This window comes from Salvelinus alpinus, chromosome 7 (assembly GCF_045679555.1).
Source record: "Salvelinus alpinus chromosome 7, SLU_Salpinus.1, whole genome shotgun sequence".
Taxonomy (NCBI): domain Eukaryota; kingdom Metazoa; phylum Chordata; class Actinopteri; order Salmoniformes; family Salmonidae; genus Salvelinus; species Salvelinus alpinus.
In genome coordinates, this window is record NC_092092.1 from 41,195,023 (window position 1) to 41,210,393 (window position 15,371).

A 15,371-nucleotide genomic window follows, 5' to 3' on the forward strand; every position below is an offset into this window, starting at 1 on the left:
GGGGATAAAGAGCAAGGCAGGTGATTCCTATGGGTACAGGGGGGAGAAAGAGCAAGGCAGGTGATTCCTATGGGTACAGGGGGATAAAGAGCAAGGCAGGTGATTCCTATGGGTACAGGGGGGAGAAAGAGCAAGGCAGGTGATTCCTATGGGTACAGGGGGATAAAGAGCAAGGCAGGTGATTCCTATGGGTACAGGGGGGAGAAAGAGCAAGGCAGGTGATTCCTATGGGTACAGGGGGAGAAAGAGCAAGGCAGGTGATTCCTATGGGTACAGGGGGGAGAAAGCGCAAGGCAGGTGATTCCTATGGGTACAGGGGGGATAAAAAGCAAGGCAGGTGATTCCCATGGGTACAGGGGGAGAAAGAGCAAGGCAGGTGATTCCTATGGGTGCAGGGGGGAGAAAGAGCAAGTCAGGTGATTCCTATGGGTACAGGGGGAGAAAGAGCAAGGCAGGTGATTCCTATGGGTACAGGGGGGAGAAAAAGCAAGGCAGGTGATTCCTATGGGTACAGGGGGAGAAAGAGCAAGGCAGGTGATTCCTATGGGTACAGGGGGGATAAAGAGCAAGGCAGGTGATTCCTATGGGTACAGGGGGAGAAAGAGCAAGGCAGGTGATTCCTATGGGTACAGGGGGGATAAAAAGCAAGGCAGGTGATTCCTATGGGTACAGGGGGGAGAAAGAGCAAGGCAGGTGATTCCGATGGGGACAGGGGGAGAAAGAGCAAAGCAGGTGATTCCTATGGGTACAGGGGGGATAAAAAGCAAGGCAGGTGATTCCCATGGGCACAGGGGGAGAAAGAGCAAGGCAGGTGATTCCTATGGGTACAGGGGGGATAAAAAGCAAGGCAGGTGATTCCCATGGGTACAGGGGGAGAAAGAGCAAGGCAGGTGATTCCTATGGGTACAGGGGGGAGAAAGAGCAAGGCAGGTGATTCCTATGGGTACAGGGGGAGAAAGAGCAAGGCAGGTGATTCCTATGGGTACAGGGGGGAGAAAGAGCAAGGCAGGTGATTCCTATGGGTACAGGGGGAGAAAGAGCAAGGCAGGTGATTCCTATGGGTACAGGGGGATAAAGAGCAAGGCAGGTGATTCCTATGGGTACAGGGGGAGAAAGAGCAAGGCAGGTGATTCCTATGGGTACAGGGGGGAGAAAGAGCAAGGCAGGTGATTCGTATGGGTACAGGGGGGATAAAAAGCAAGGCAGGTGATTCCCATGGGTACAGGGGGAGAAAGAGCAAGGCAGGTGATTCCTATGGGTACAGGGGGGATAAAAAGCAAGGCAGGTGATTCCTATGGGTACAGGGGGGAGAAAGAGCAAGGCAGGTGATTCCTATGGGGACAGGGGGAGAAAGAGCAAGGCAGGTGATTCCTATGGGTACAGGGGGGGATAAAAAGCAAGGCAGGTGATTCCCATGGGTACAGGGGGAGAAAGAGCAAGGCAGGTGATTCCTATGGGTACAGGGGGGATAAAAAGCAAGGCAGGTGATTCCCATGGGTACAGGGGGAGAAAGAGCAAGGCAGGTGATTCCTATGGGTACAGGGGGGAGAAAGAGCAAGGCAGGTGATTCCTATGGGTACAGGGGGAGAAAGAGCAAGGCAGGTGATTCCTATGGGTACAGGGGGGAGAAAGAGCAAGGCAGGTGATTCGTATGGGTACAGGGGGAGAAAGAGCAAGGCAGGTGATTCCTATGGGTACAGGGGGGAGAAAGAGCAAGGCAGGTGATTCCTATGGGTACAGGGGTAGAAAGAGCAAGGCAGGTGATTCCTATGGGTACAGGGGGGAGAAAGAGCAAGGCAGGTGATTCCTATGGGTACAGGGGGAGAAAGAGCAAGGCAGGTGATTCCTATGGGTACAGGAGGAGAAAGAGCAAGGCAGGTGATTCCTATGGGTACAGGGGGGAGAAAGAGCAAGGCAGGTGATTCGTATGGGTACAGGGGGAGAAAGAGCAAGGCAGGTGATTCCTATGGGTACAGGGGGGAGAAAGAGCAAGGCAGGTGATTCCTATGGGTACAGGGGTAGAAAGAGCAAGGCAGGTGATTCCTATGGGTACAGGGGGGAGAAAGAGCAAGGCAGGTGATTCCTATGGGTACAGGGGGAGAAAGAGCAAGGCAGGTGATTCCTATGGGTACAGGGGGGAGAAAGAGCAAGGCAGGTGATTCGTATGGGTACAGGGGGGATAAAAAGCAAGGCAGGTGATTCCCATGGGTACAGGGGGAGAAAGAGCAAGGCAGGTGATTCCTATGGGTACAGAGGGGATAAAAAGCAAGGCAGGTGATTCCTATGGGTACAGGGGGGAGAAAGAGCAAGGCAGGTGATTCCTATGGGGACAGGGGGAGAAAGAGCAAGGCAGGTGATTCCTATGGGTACAGGGGGGATAAAAAGCAAGGCAGGTGATTCCCATGGGTACAGGGGGAGAAAGAGCAAGGCAGGTGATTCCTATGGGTACAGGGGGGATAGAAAGCAAGGCAGGTGATTCCCATGGGTACAGGGGGAGAAAGAGCAAGGCAGGTGATTCCTATGGGTACAGGGGGGAGAAAGAGCAAGGCAGGTGATTCCTATGGGTACAGGGGGAGAAAGAGCAAGGCAGGTGATTCCTATGGGTACAGGGGGGAGAAAGAGCAAGGCAGGTGATTCGTATGGGTACAGGGGGAGAAAGAGCAAGGCAGGTGATTCCTATGGGTACAGGGGGGATAAAGAGCAAGGCAGGTGATTCCTATGGGTACAGGGGGAGAAAGAGCAAGGCAGGTGATTCCTATGGGTACAGGGGGGATAAAAAGCAAGGCAGGTGATTCCTATGGGTACAGGGGGGAGAAGGAGCAAGGCAGGTGATTCCGATGGGGACAGGGGGAGAAAGAGCAAAGCAGGTGATTCCTATGGGTACAGGGGGGAGAAAAAGCAAGGCAGGTGATTCCCATGGGCACAGGGGGAGAAGGAGCAAGGCAGGTGATTCCTATGGGTACAGGGGGGATAAAAAGCAAGGCAGGTGATTCCCATGGGTACAGGGGGAGAAAGAGCAAGGCAGGTGATTCCTATGGGTACAGGGGGGAGAAAGAGCAAGGCAGGTGATTCCTATGGGTACAGGGGGAGAAAGAGCAAGGCAGGTGATTCCTATGGGTACAGGGGGGAGAAAGAGCAAGGCAGGTATTTCCTATGGGTACAGGGGGAGAAAGAGCAAGGCAGGTGATTCCTATGGGTACAGGGGGATAAAGAGCAAGGCCGGTGATTCCTATGGGTACAGGGGGAGAAAGAGCAAGGCAGGTGATTCCTATGGGTACAGGGGGGAGAAAGAGCAAGGCAGGTGATTCGTATGGGTACAGGGGGGATAAAAAGCAAGGCAGGTGATTCCCATGGGTACAGGGGGAGAAAGAGCAAGGCAGGTGATTCCTATGGGTACAGGGGGGATAAAAAGCAAGGCAGGTGATTCCTATGGGTACAGGGGGGAGAAAGAGCAAGGCAGGTGATTCCTATGGGGACAGGGGGAGAAAGAGCAAGGCAGGTGATTCCTATGGGTACAGGGGGGATAAAAAGCAAGGCAGGTGATTCCCATGGGTACAGGGGGAGAAAGAGCAAGGCAGGTGATTCCTATGGGTACAGGGGGGATAAAAAGCAAGGCAGGTGATTCCCATGGGTACAGGGGGAGAAAGAGCAAGGCAGGTGATTCCTATGGGTACAGGGGGGAGAAAGAGCAAGGCAGGTGATTCCTATGGGTACAGGGGGAGAAAGAGCAAGGCAGGTGATTCCTATGGGTACAGGGGGGAGAAAGAGCAAGGCAGGTGATTCGTATGGGTACAAGGGGAGAAAGAGCAAGGCAGGTGATTCCTATGGGTACAGGGGGGAGAAAGAGCAAGGCAGGTGATTCCTATGGGTACAGGGGTAGAAAGAGCAAGGCAGGTGATTCCTATGGGTACAGGGGGGAGAAAGAGCAAGGCAGGTGATTCCTATGGGTACAGGGGGAGAAAGAGCAAGGCAGGTGATTCCTATGGGTACAGGAGGAGAAAGAGCAAGGCAGGTGATTCCTATGGGTACAGGGGGGAGAAAGAGCAAGGCAGGTGATTCGTATGGGTACAGGGGGAGAAAGAGCAAGGCAGGTGATTCCTATGGGTACAGGGGGGAGAAAGAGCAAGGCAGGTGATTCCTATGGGTACAGGGGGAGAAAGAGCAAGGCAGGTGATTCCTATGGGTACAGGGGGGAGAAAGAGCAAGGCAGGTGATTCGTATGGGTACAAGGGGAGAAAGAGCAAGGCAGGTGATTCCTATGGGTACAGGGGGGAGAAAGAGCAAGGCAGGTGATTCCTATGGGTACAGGGGTAGAAAGAGCAAGGCAGGTGATTCCTATGGGTACAGGGGGGAGAAAGAGCAAGGCAGGTGATTCCTATGGGTACAGGGGGAGAAAGAGCAAGGCAGGTGATTCCTATGGGTACAGGAGGAGAAAGAGCAAGGCAGGTGATTCCTATGGGTACAGGGGGGAGAAAGAGCAAGGCAGGTGATTCGTATGGGTACAGGGGGAGAAAGAGCAAGGCAGGTGATTCCTATGGGTACAGGGGGGAGAAAGAGCAAGGCAGGTGATTCCTATGGGTACAGGGGTAGAAAGAGCAAGGCAGGTGATTCCTATGGGTACAGGGGGGAGAAAGAGCAAGGCAGGTGATTCCTATGGGTACAGGGGGAGAAAGAGCAAGGCAGGTGATTCCTATGGGTACAGGGGGGAGAAAGAGCAAGGCAGGTGATTCGTATGGGTACAGGGGGAGAAAGAGCAAGGCAGGTGATTCCTATGGGTACAGGGGGGAGAAAGAGCAAGGCAGGTGATTCCTATGGGTACAGGGGTAGAAAGAGCAAGGCAGGTGATTCCTATGGGTACAGGGGGGAGAAAGAGCAAGGCAGGTGATTCCTATGGGTACAGGGGGAGAAAGAGCAAGGCAGGTGATTCCTATGGGTACAGGGGGAGAAATAGCAAGGCAGGTGATTCCTATGGGTACAGGGGGGAGAAAGAGCAAGGCAGGTGATTCGTATGGGTACAGGGGGAGAAAGAGCGAGGCAGGTGATTCCTATGGGTACAGGGGGGAGAAAGAGCAAGGCAGGTGATTCCTATGGGTACAGGGGTAGAAAGAGCAAGGCAGGTGATTCCTATGGGTACAGGGGGGAGAAAGAGCAAGACAGGTGATTTCTATGGGTACAGGGGGAGAAAGAGCAAGGCAGGTGATTCCTATGGGTACAGGGGGGAGAAAGAGCAAGGCAGGTGATTCCTATGGGTACAGGGGGATAAAGAGCAAGGCAGGTGATTCCTATGGGTACAGGGGGGAGAAAAAGCAAGGCAGGTGATTCCTATGGGTACAGGGGGAGAAAGAGCAAGGCAGGTGATTCCTATGGGTACAGGGGGATAAAGAGCAAGGCAGGTGATTCCTATGGATACAGGGGGAGAAAGAGCAAGGCAGGTGATTCCTATGGGTACAGGGGGGAGAAAGAGCAAGGCAGGTGAATGCTATGGGTACAGGGGGGATAAAAAGCAAGGCAGGTGATTCCCATGGGTACAGGGGGAGAAAGAGCAAGGCAGGTGATTCCTATGGGTACAGGGGGGATAAAAAGCAAGGCAGGTGATTCCCATGGGTACAGGGGGAGAAAGAGCAAGGCAGGTGATTCCTATGGATACAGGGGGAGAAAGAGCAAGGCAGGTGATTCCTATGGGTACAGGGGGGAGAAAGAGCAAGGCAGGTGAATGCTATGGGTACAGGGGGGATAAAAAGCAAGGCAGGTGATTCCCATGGGTACAGGGGGAGAAAGAGCAAGGCAGGTGATTCCTATGGGTACAGGGGGGATAAAAAGCAAGGCAGGTGATTCCCATGGGTACAGGGGGAGAAAGAGCAAGGCAGGTGATTCCTATGGGTACAGGGGGGATAAAAAGCAAGGCAGGTGATTCCCATGGGTACAGGGGGAGAAAGAGCAAGGCAGGTGATTCCCATGGGTACAGGGGGGATAAAAAGCAAGGCAGGTGATTCCCATGGGTTCAGGGGGAGAAAGAGCAAGGCAGGTGATTCCTATGGGTACAGGGGGGATAAAAAGCAAGGCAGGTGATTCCCATGGGTACAGGGGGAGAAAGAGCAAGGCAGGTGGTTCCTATGGGTACAGGGGGGATAAAAAGCAAGGCAGGTGATTCCCATGGGTACAGGGGGAGAAAGAGCAAGGCATGTGATTCCTATGGGTACAGGGGGGAGAAAAAGCAAGGCAGGTGATTCCTATGGGTACAGGGGGAATAAAGAGTAATGCAGTTCCCTGGTGGGCTGAAGAGTGGAGAGAAGCAGGGAAGTGTAGGAACAGGGCATTCAGAATGTAGAAAAGGTCCCATAATTACCAGCACCTGATTCAGTATAAACAAGCACAAGATGCAGTAAGGAGGATCACTTGGACAGCTAAGAGGTAGTATTGGCACCGGTTCTGTGGAAACATAGGCAGGACCACTCCTATGGGAGAGGTATGGGGGATGATTAAGAGGATGAGTGGGGTCAGACAAGATTGGGATCTCACTGTGCTGAAAAATGGGGAGATTGTTGCAGTGAGAGATATGGAGAAGGCAGGGATGTTAGCCCAGGCATTTGTGAAGGTGCACAGCTCAAATAATCTGACAGAAGAGGGATAGAGTGGGAGAGACACACTTCTCTTTGTTATCCCTCAGAAAACCTGGAGCCAATCAATGAGATGAGATTGGAGATGTTGGTTGGAGTTGCCCTGTCCTATACAAAACACTCTTCTTGCTATTCACAAGAAGCATTGCTTGATGTGAACCATTTCTCGAACAAAAGAGATTTAAGAAGACCTAAGATTAGGAATTGTTGACTTGCATAAAGCTGGAAAGGGTTACAAAAGTATTTCTAAAGCCTTCATCAGTCCACAGTAAGTCAAATTGTCTACAAATGGAGAAAGTTCATGACTGTTGCTACTCTCTCTAGGACTGGTCATCCTGCAAAGATGACTGCAAGAGCACAGCACAGGATGCTCAATGAGGTTAATTATTTTTAAGAAGAATCCTAGAGTGTCAGCTAAAGACTTACAGAAATCTCTGGAACATGCTAACATCTCTGTTGACGAGTCTACGATTACGTAAAACACTAAACAAGAATGGTGTTCATAGGAGAACACCACGGAACAATCCACTGCTGTCCAAAAAAACATTGCTGCACGTCTAAAGTTTGCAAAAGAGCACCTGGATGTTCCACAGCGCTACTGGCAACATATTCTGTGGACAGATTAAAATACAGTTGAGTTGTTTGGAAGGAACACAACACTATGTGTGGAGAGAAAAAAGGCACAGTACACCAACATCAAAACCTCATCCCAACTGTAAAGAATGGTGGAGGGAGCATCATGGTTTGGGTCTGCTTTGCTGCCTAAGGGCCTGGACAGCTTGCTATCATCGATGGAAAAATGAATTCCCAAGTTTATCAAGACTTTTTGCAGGAGAATGTAAGGCTATCTGTCTGCCGATTGAAGCTCAACAGCAGTTAGGTGATACAAATCAAATCAATACAACAGGACAACAACCCAAAACACAGAAGTAAATCAACAACAGAATGGTTTCAACAGAAGAAAATACGCCTTCTGGAGTGGCCCAGTCAGAGTCCTGACCTTAACGCGATTGAGATGCAGTGGCATGACCTCAAGAGAGCAGTTCAGACCAGACATCACAAGAATATTGCTGAACTGAAACAGTTTTGTAAAGAGGAATGGTCCAAAATCCCTCCTGATTGTTATGCAGGTCTGATCCGCAACTACAGAAAACATTTGGTTGAGGTTATTGCTTCCAAAGGAGGGTCAACCAGTTATTAAATCCAAGGGTTCACATACTTTTCCCACCCTGCACTGTGAATGTTTACATGGTGTGTTCAATGAAGACATAAAAACATACAATTGTTTGTGTGTTATTAGTTTAAGCACACTGTGTGTGTCTATTGTTGTGATTTAGATGAAGGTCAGATCTAATAACGGCCATCTTTAAACCGGGCAACCCTGCTGACGTGAGTAACTACAGGCCCATTAGTATACTACCTGTGGTGTCAAAGGTTGTTGAAAAGTGTGTAGCAGAACAACTGATTGCCCACCTCAACAACAGCCCCTTCACATTACACTCCATGCACTTTGGCATCGGAGCGAAACACTGGAAAATGTGAAGTCCAAGATGGACAAAGGGGGTGTTGTTGGGGCTGTGTTTCTGGACCTAAGGAAGGCTTTTGATACTGTTAACCATTCAAATGTTCAAATGTATGCAGATGATACAGATGTTCAAATGTTCAAATGTATGCAGATGATACAGTGATATATGTGCATGCAAAGAGCAAACAACAAGCTGCACAAGAACTCACTGCTGCAATGGTCCAGGTTACAAAGTGGCTCAGTGACTCGTGTTTGCATCTCAATGTGAAAAAAACTGTTTGCATGTTCTTCACAAAGAGGGCAACATATGCTACTGAGCCAGATGTCTATGTGTCAGGGGAGAAGCTCCAGGTGGTATCTGATTTTAAGTACCTTGGCATCATACTTGATTCCAACCTCTCTTTTAAAAAGCATGTGAAAAAGGTAATTCAGATAACCAAATTCAACTTAGCTAATTTCCGATTTATACGAAATTGTTTGATTACAGAGGTAGCAAAACTGTACTTCAAATCTATGATACTCCCCCACTTAACATACTGCTTGACTAATTGGGCCCAAGCTTGCTGTACAACATTAAAACCTATTCAGTCTGTCTACAAACAGGCTCTCAAAGTGCTTGATAGGAAGCCCAATAGCCATCATCACTGTTACATCCTCAAAAAGCATGAGCTCCTGAGTTGGGAAAATCTTGTGCAATACACCGACGCATGTCTTGTATTCAAGATCCTAAATGGCCTGGCTCCCCCTCCACTCAGTATTTTTGTTAAACAGAAAACCCAAACATATGGCAGCAGATCCACAAGGTCTGCCATGAGAAGTGACTGTATAGTTCACTTAAGGAAAAGCACCTTCAGTAAATCCACTTTCTCTGTGAGAGCTTCCCATGTCTGGAATACACTGCCATCAGACACACATAACTGCACCACATATCAAACTTTCACAAAATGCATGAAGATATGGCTAAAGGTCAATCAGATTTGTGAACATAATCCCTAGCTGTGTATTGCCGCTTTCCATGTTGTCTGTTGTCTGTAGCTTGTGAGGTGTGGAAACAATGTTACTTTTATGAATTTTGTCTTACTGCTTTTTGTTCTATGTTGCTCTGTCTGTATGCTACGTCTTGCTTGTCCTATGTTGCTCTGTCTGTATGCTATGTCTTGCTTGTCCTATGTTGCTCTGCGTGTGCTCACTGCTCAATGATTGTTTATATTGTAATTGTTTTTAATAACCTGCCCAGGGACTGCGGTTGAAAATTTGCCAGCTGGCTAAAACCGGCACTTTTACTGAAACGTTGATTAATGTGCACTGTCCCTGTAAAAATAAAATCAACTCAACATCAACTCAACAAGATCAAATTTCATGACCATTTTATGCAGACATCCAGGCAAATCCAAAGGGTTCACATACTTTTTCTTGCCACTGTGTATCTAAAAAAAAAACGAATTCTGTGGTATCCAATTGGTAGTTACAGTTTTGTGTCGTCGCTGCAACTCTCAAGATATTTGAGAGCCATGCGTTCTCCGAAACATGACCCTGCCAAGTCGCACTGCTTCTTGACACACTGCTCGCGTAACCCGGAAGCCAGCCGCATCAATGTGTCTGAGGAAACACAGTCTGACTGATGACCGAAGTCGGCTTGCTGGTGCCCGGCCCACCACAAGGAGACACTAGAGCCCGGTGAGACAAATCCCGGTCGACCAAACCCTCGTCTAACCCGGACGACGGTGGGCCAATTGTGCACCAGCTCTTGCGTCTCTCGGTCAAACCAAATCCAAACTGGCCTCCTTTGCGGGCCGTTTTTCTGCACCAGGACAACCCACAGTTGAGCTCAGCTCAACGCTGATTGGCTAATTCTTTTAGATTTTTTTGTCAAGGGAGGCCAAATGCTTGCTGGCATCAATCAATCAAATGATACGGCGGCAACATGTATTTTTATGGAATATCTACAGTGTATAGGTGTACAGAGGCCCATTTTAAGCAACCATCATTCCTGTGTTCCAATGGCACGTTGTGTTAGCTAATCCAAGTTTATAATTTTAAAAGGCTAATTGATCATTAGAAAACGCTTTTGAAATTATGTTAGCACAGCTGAAAACTGTTGTTCTGATTAAGGAAGCAATAAAACTCGCCTTCTTTAGATTAGTATCTGGAGCATCAGCATTTGTGGGTTCGATTACAGGCTCAAAATGACCAGAAACAATGCACTTTCTTCTGAAACTCGTCAGTCTATTCTTGTTCTGAGAAATTAAGGCTATTCCATGCGAGAAATTGCCAAGAAGAAGATCTCGTACAACGCTGTGTACTACTCCCTTCACAGAACAGCGCAAACTGTCTCTATCCAGAATAGAAAGAGTGGGAGGCCCCGGTGCACAACGTCAACAGTGAAGAGGGGACTCCTGGATGCAAAGAAAAAGCTGGCCAATAAAAAGAAAAGATTAAGATGGGCAAAAGAACACAGACACTGGACAGAGGAACTCTGCATAGAAGGCCAACATTCCGGAGTCGTCTCTTCACTGTTGACGTTGAGACTGGTGTTTTGCGCGTACTATTTAATGAATCTTCCAGTTGAGGACTTGTGAGGCGTCTGTTTCAAAAACAAGGACATTTCTAAGTGACCCCAAACTTTTGAATGGTAGTGTATGTACAATAGGTAACAAGCCCTTTACACTTCTGGAAGCCAGCTGAGGATGAAGAATGTTTTTCGACTTTATGACAATACATCTGTTTTCTTCTTTTCTGCACACTATGCTGTTAGATAGTTGTGTTGGGATTAAGTTAAAACACGTTTCATCAAATTCACAACAGTTAATAATTTAAGCCCAAAACATTGTATGGCAATAAGCTACTCTTACTAAGCTTGCATCTCCTTCACTTTCGTAGTCAGGTCAGGGAGTAATCTTGCCTTTATCTTTCCCATTAATAGCCTTGCCAAAAAACTGTGACTGCACGTACAGTACCAGTCAAAAGTTTGGACACACCTACTCATTCAAGGGCTTTTCTTAATTTTTTTCTACATTGTAGAATAATAGTGAAGACATCAAAGCAATCAAATAACACATATGGAATCATGTACAAACCAAAAAAGTGTTATTTATAGTGTTATAGTGTTATTATAGTGTTATTTATATATTTGAGATTCTTCAAAGTAGCCACATTTTGCCTTGATGACAGCTTTCCACACTCTTGGCAAAAGGTTGCGAGTTCGAATCTCATCACAAACAACTTTAGCATTTTAGCGAATTAGAAACTTTCCAACTACTTACAACTTTTTAGCTACTTTGCAACTACTTGGCATGTTAGCTAAACCTTCCCCTAACCGTATCCCTTTTAGCTAACTCTTCACCTAAACTTAACCCTTAACCCTAACCCCTAGCCTAGCTAAAGTTAGCGAGTAAGCTAATGTTAGCCACCTAGCCAGAATTCATAACGTATCACACATTTTGCAAATTCATAACATTGTCACGACTTCCACCGAAGGTGGCTCCTCTCCCTGTTCGGGCGGTGCTCGGTGGTTGTTGTCACCGGTCTACTAGCTGCCACCGATTCCTTTTTTTTCTGTTAGTTTTGTCTTGATTGTTTTCACCTGTTACTTATTTGTTGTTAATTATGGCCTATTTAAACTTCCAGGGCCCGCCTGCTTTTGTGCGGGCTTATTCTCACTGTCAGTGGTGAAATTGTTTTGCTTATACGTATTTTGCTGTCTGTTAGTTTTTCCCTGGTTTTGGGGACATACCTGTTTATTGGTCATTTTGCCTGTTTGTTGGCTAGACCCAGCTTAATAAATGTATGCATTGGAAGCATTGCTCTCTGCGCCTGACTCCACACCCACCACTCCTAGCTATCCGTGACAAACATATTGTATGTTTAGCAAATTCGGGAACATATAATGCGTATTGTCATTCATAACATATCATATGAAATGGGTGATGGACATCCACAAATAAATATATACCATACGAAACGTAACATTTCATACTAAATGGAGTGTCTCGGATTTAAGTACAGAATAATTCGAAATGCTCTGAGACCAGGTTGTTCTTCTTATCTATGTAGACATTGGTTTGGTGCTGGAGATAATAAATATGAAGTTGAAAAGTGGCGGAATTGCCATTTCATACCTCGTAGGTCACTTGGGTGATGATAATCAGACATTTTATTTTATTTTACCAATGAGAATTGGAAGAGGATTTTCCTTCCATTTTCTGATATTGATTATTGACACTATCATACGGTAATCTTAATATATTTTTGATGCATTTATATGCATTGCATTAAACAGTCAATGCAATCATTTTGACTAGATGGGAAACGCTTGTGTAAAGTGAAGAAGTAGAAATTAGGGATTTCTTTGAAAGGACAAATTGTATTTGTCACATAAACATATTTAGCAGATGTTATTGTGGGTGTAGCGAATGCTTGTGTTCCTAGCTCAAACAATGCAGTAGCATCTAACAATTCACAACAATACACACACATCTCAAAGTAAAATAATGGAATTAAGAAATATATAACTATTAGGACGAGCAATGTTGGAGTGGCATTGACTAGAATACAGTTGAATACAGTATATACAGTTGAAGTGGGAAGTTTACATACACCTTAGCCAAATACATTTAAACTCAGTTTTTCACAATTACTGACATTTAATCCTAGTAAAAAATCCCTGTTTAGGTCAGTTAGGATCACCACTTTGATTTAAGAATGTGAAATGTCAGAATAATAGTAGAGAGTGATTTATTTTAGCTTTCATTTCTTTCATCACATTCCCAGTGGGTCAGAAGTTTACATACACTCAATTAGTATTTGGTAGCATTGCCTTTAAATTGTTTAACTTGGGTCAAACGTTTCGAGTAGCCTTCCACAAGCGTCCCACAATAAGTAGGGTGAATTTTGGCCCATTCCTCCTGACAGAGCTGGTGTAACTCAGGTTTGTAGGCCTCCTTGCTCGCACACGCTTTTTCAGTTCTGCCCACAAATTTTCTATAGGATTGAGGTCAGGGCTTTATGATGGCCACTCCAATACCTTGACTTTGTTATCCTTAAGCCATTTTGCCAAAACTTTGGAAGTATGCTTGGGGTCATTGTCCATTTGGAAGACCCATTTGCGACCAAGCTTTAACTTCCTGACTGATGTCTTGAGATGTTGCTTCAATATATTCACATAATTTTCCTCCCTCATGATGCCATCTATTTTGTGAAGTGCACCAGTCCCTCCTGCAGCAATGCACCCCCACAACATGATGCTGCCACCCCCATGCTTCACGGTTGGGATGATGTTCTTCGGCTTGCAAGCCTCCCCCTTTTTCCTCCAAACATAATGATGGTCATTATGGCCAAACAGTTTGATTTTTGTTTCATCAGACCACAGGACATTTCTCCAAAAAGTACAATCTTTGTCCCCATGTGCAGTTGCAAACCGTAATCTGGCTTTTTTATGGCGGTTTTGGAGCAGTTGCTTCTTCCTTGCTGAGCGGCCTTTCAGGTTATGTCGATATAGGACTCGTTTTACTGTGGATATAGATACTTTTGTACCTGTTTCCTCCAGCATCTTCGCAAGGTCCTTTGCTGTTGTTCTGGGATTGATTTGCACTTTTCGCACCAAAGTACGTTCATCTCTAGGACACAGAACGTGTCTTCTTCCTGAGCGGTATGACGGCTGCGTGGTCCCATGGTGTTTATACTTTATACGGGCACTTGGAAATTGATGAACCAGGATGAACCAGACTTGTGGAGGTCTACAATTATTTTTCTGAGGTCTTGGCTGATTTCTTTTGATTTTCCCATGATGTCAAGCAAAGAGGCACTGAGTTTGAAGGTAGGCCTTGAAATACATCCACAGGTACACCTCCAATTGACTCAAATGATGTCAATTAGCCTATCAGAAGCCATGACATCATTTTCTGGAATTTTCCAAGATGTTTAAAGGCACAGTCAACTTAGTGATTGTAAACTTCTGACCCACTGGAATTGGAAAAATTACTTGTGTCATGCACAAAGTAGATGTCCTAACCGACTTGCCAAAACTATAGTTTGTTAACAAGACATTTGTGGAGTGGTTGAAAAATGAGTTATAATGACTCCAACCTAAGTGTATGTAAACTTCGGACTTCAACTGTACATATGAAATTAGTAAAACAGTATGTAAACATTATTAAAGTGACCAGTGTTCCATTATTAAAGTGACCAGTAATGCTATGTCTATGTACTGGTCACTTTAATAATGGAACACTTACAGACATTTGTCACAGTTTGAGTTAATTTTCTATTATACTGATAGCTGATAAGATTTTCTTGAAAAGAAGATGTATTCAATGAAATACTGGTGGATTGATCTTTAAAAGACCATTCAATTCACAGAAAATACTATACTAGAAATAACTATAGGGTATTACAATGGCCTACTGTATGTGCCACAAAATACAAAGACCATGGATGCTGTCCAAAAATAGATTCAATGGCACATCATGATGCACTTGAGAAATGTCAGATTGAAGTTGATAAAAAGAAGACTTATAAACAACATTTTGTCCACATCCTGAGTATGGGGAATGTATCAATCCAATCTTGATTAATCTTTTAATCCATTTGCAAAAAAAAATGAATTTACACAGTGGATGTTGTGACTGCTTTAAATGTGCTCTCTTTCCATCTGGTGGCACCTTCTATCACGATCACTCAAAAAATCCATACTTTTTTTCTCAAGCATACTTTTTTTTTCTTTGTGGAAATTGGTTTATAAATGATATATTAACTGGAGGTCTTGTGAGTCACAAAACCAATGAAAGTGTGATTTTATGTATCGACAGACAGAGCATTGTCACAATGAACTTCATAAATTGGAGATGTTGTGGAGATGAAGATATGGTTAATCAACCAAGTTGGAAACTCCTGGACTGCTCTCCCTGTTCCACTCACTCTCTGTTGGGTTGAGCCCTACCAAAATTATGTTATACTCTGACTGCCTCAGACTCAGTCTAAGTGTATCACAGAACTTGGGATGGGGCACTCAGAGTCATATAGTTGGACAAGACAAGAGCAGGATACAAGAGCAAGATACAAAGAAATATGCAGACAGTATGAGTTGCTGACAGAAACATGATGGTAAACCCATCAGATATGCAAATATATAATGGAATTCTTAACACAGATTATAATGGTGAACAAGTGTGGAAACCAAAGGGATTAAAACAAAATGTTTTATTTAGGCCTGCACACAAAATGTGTCCATA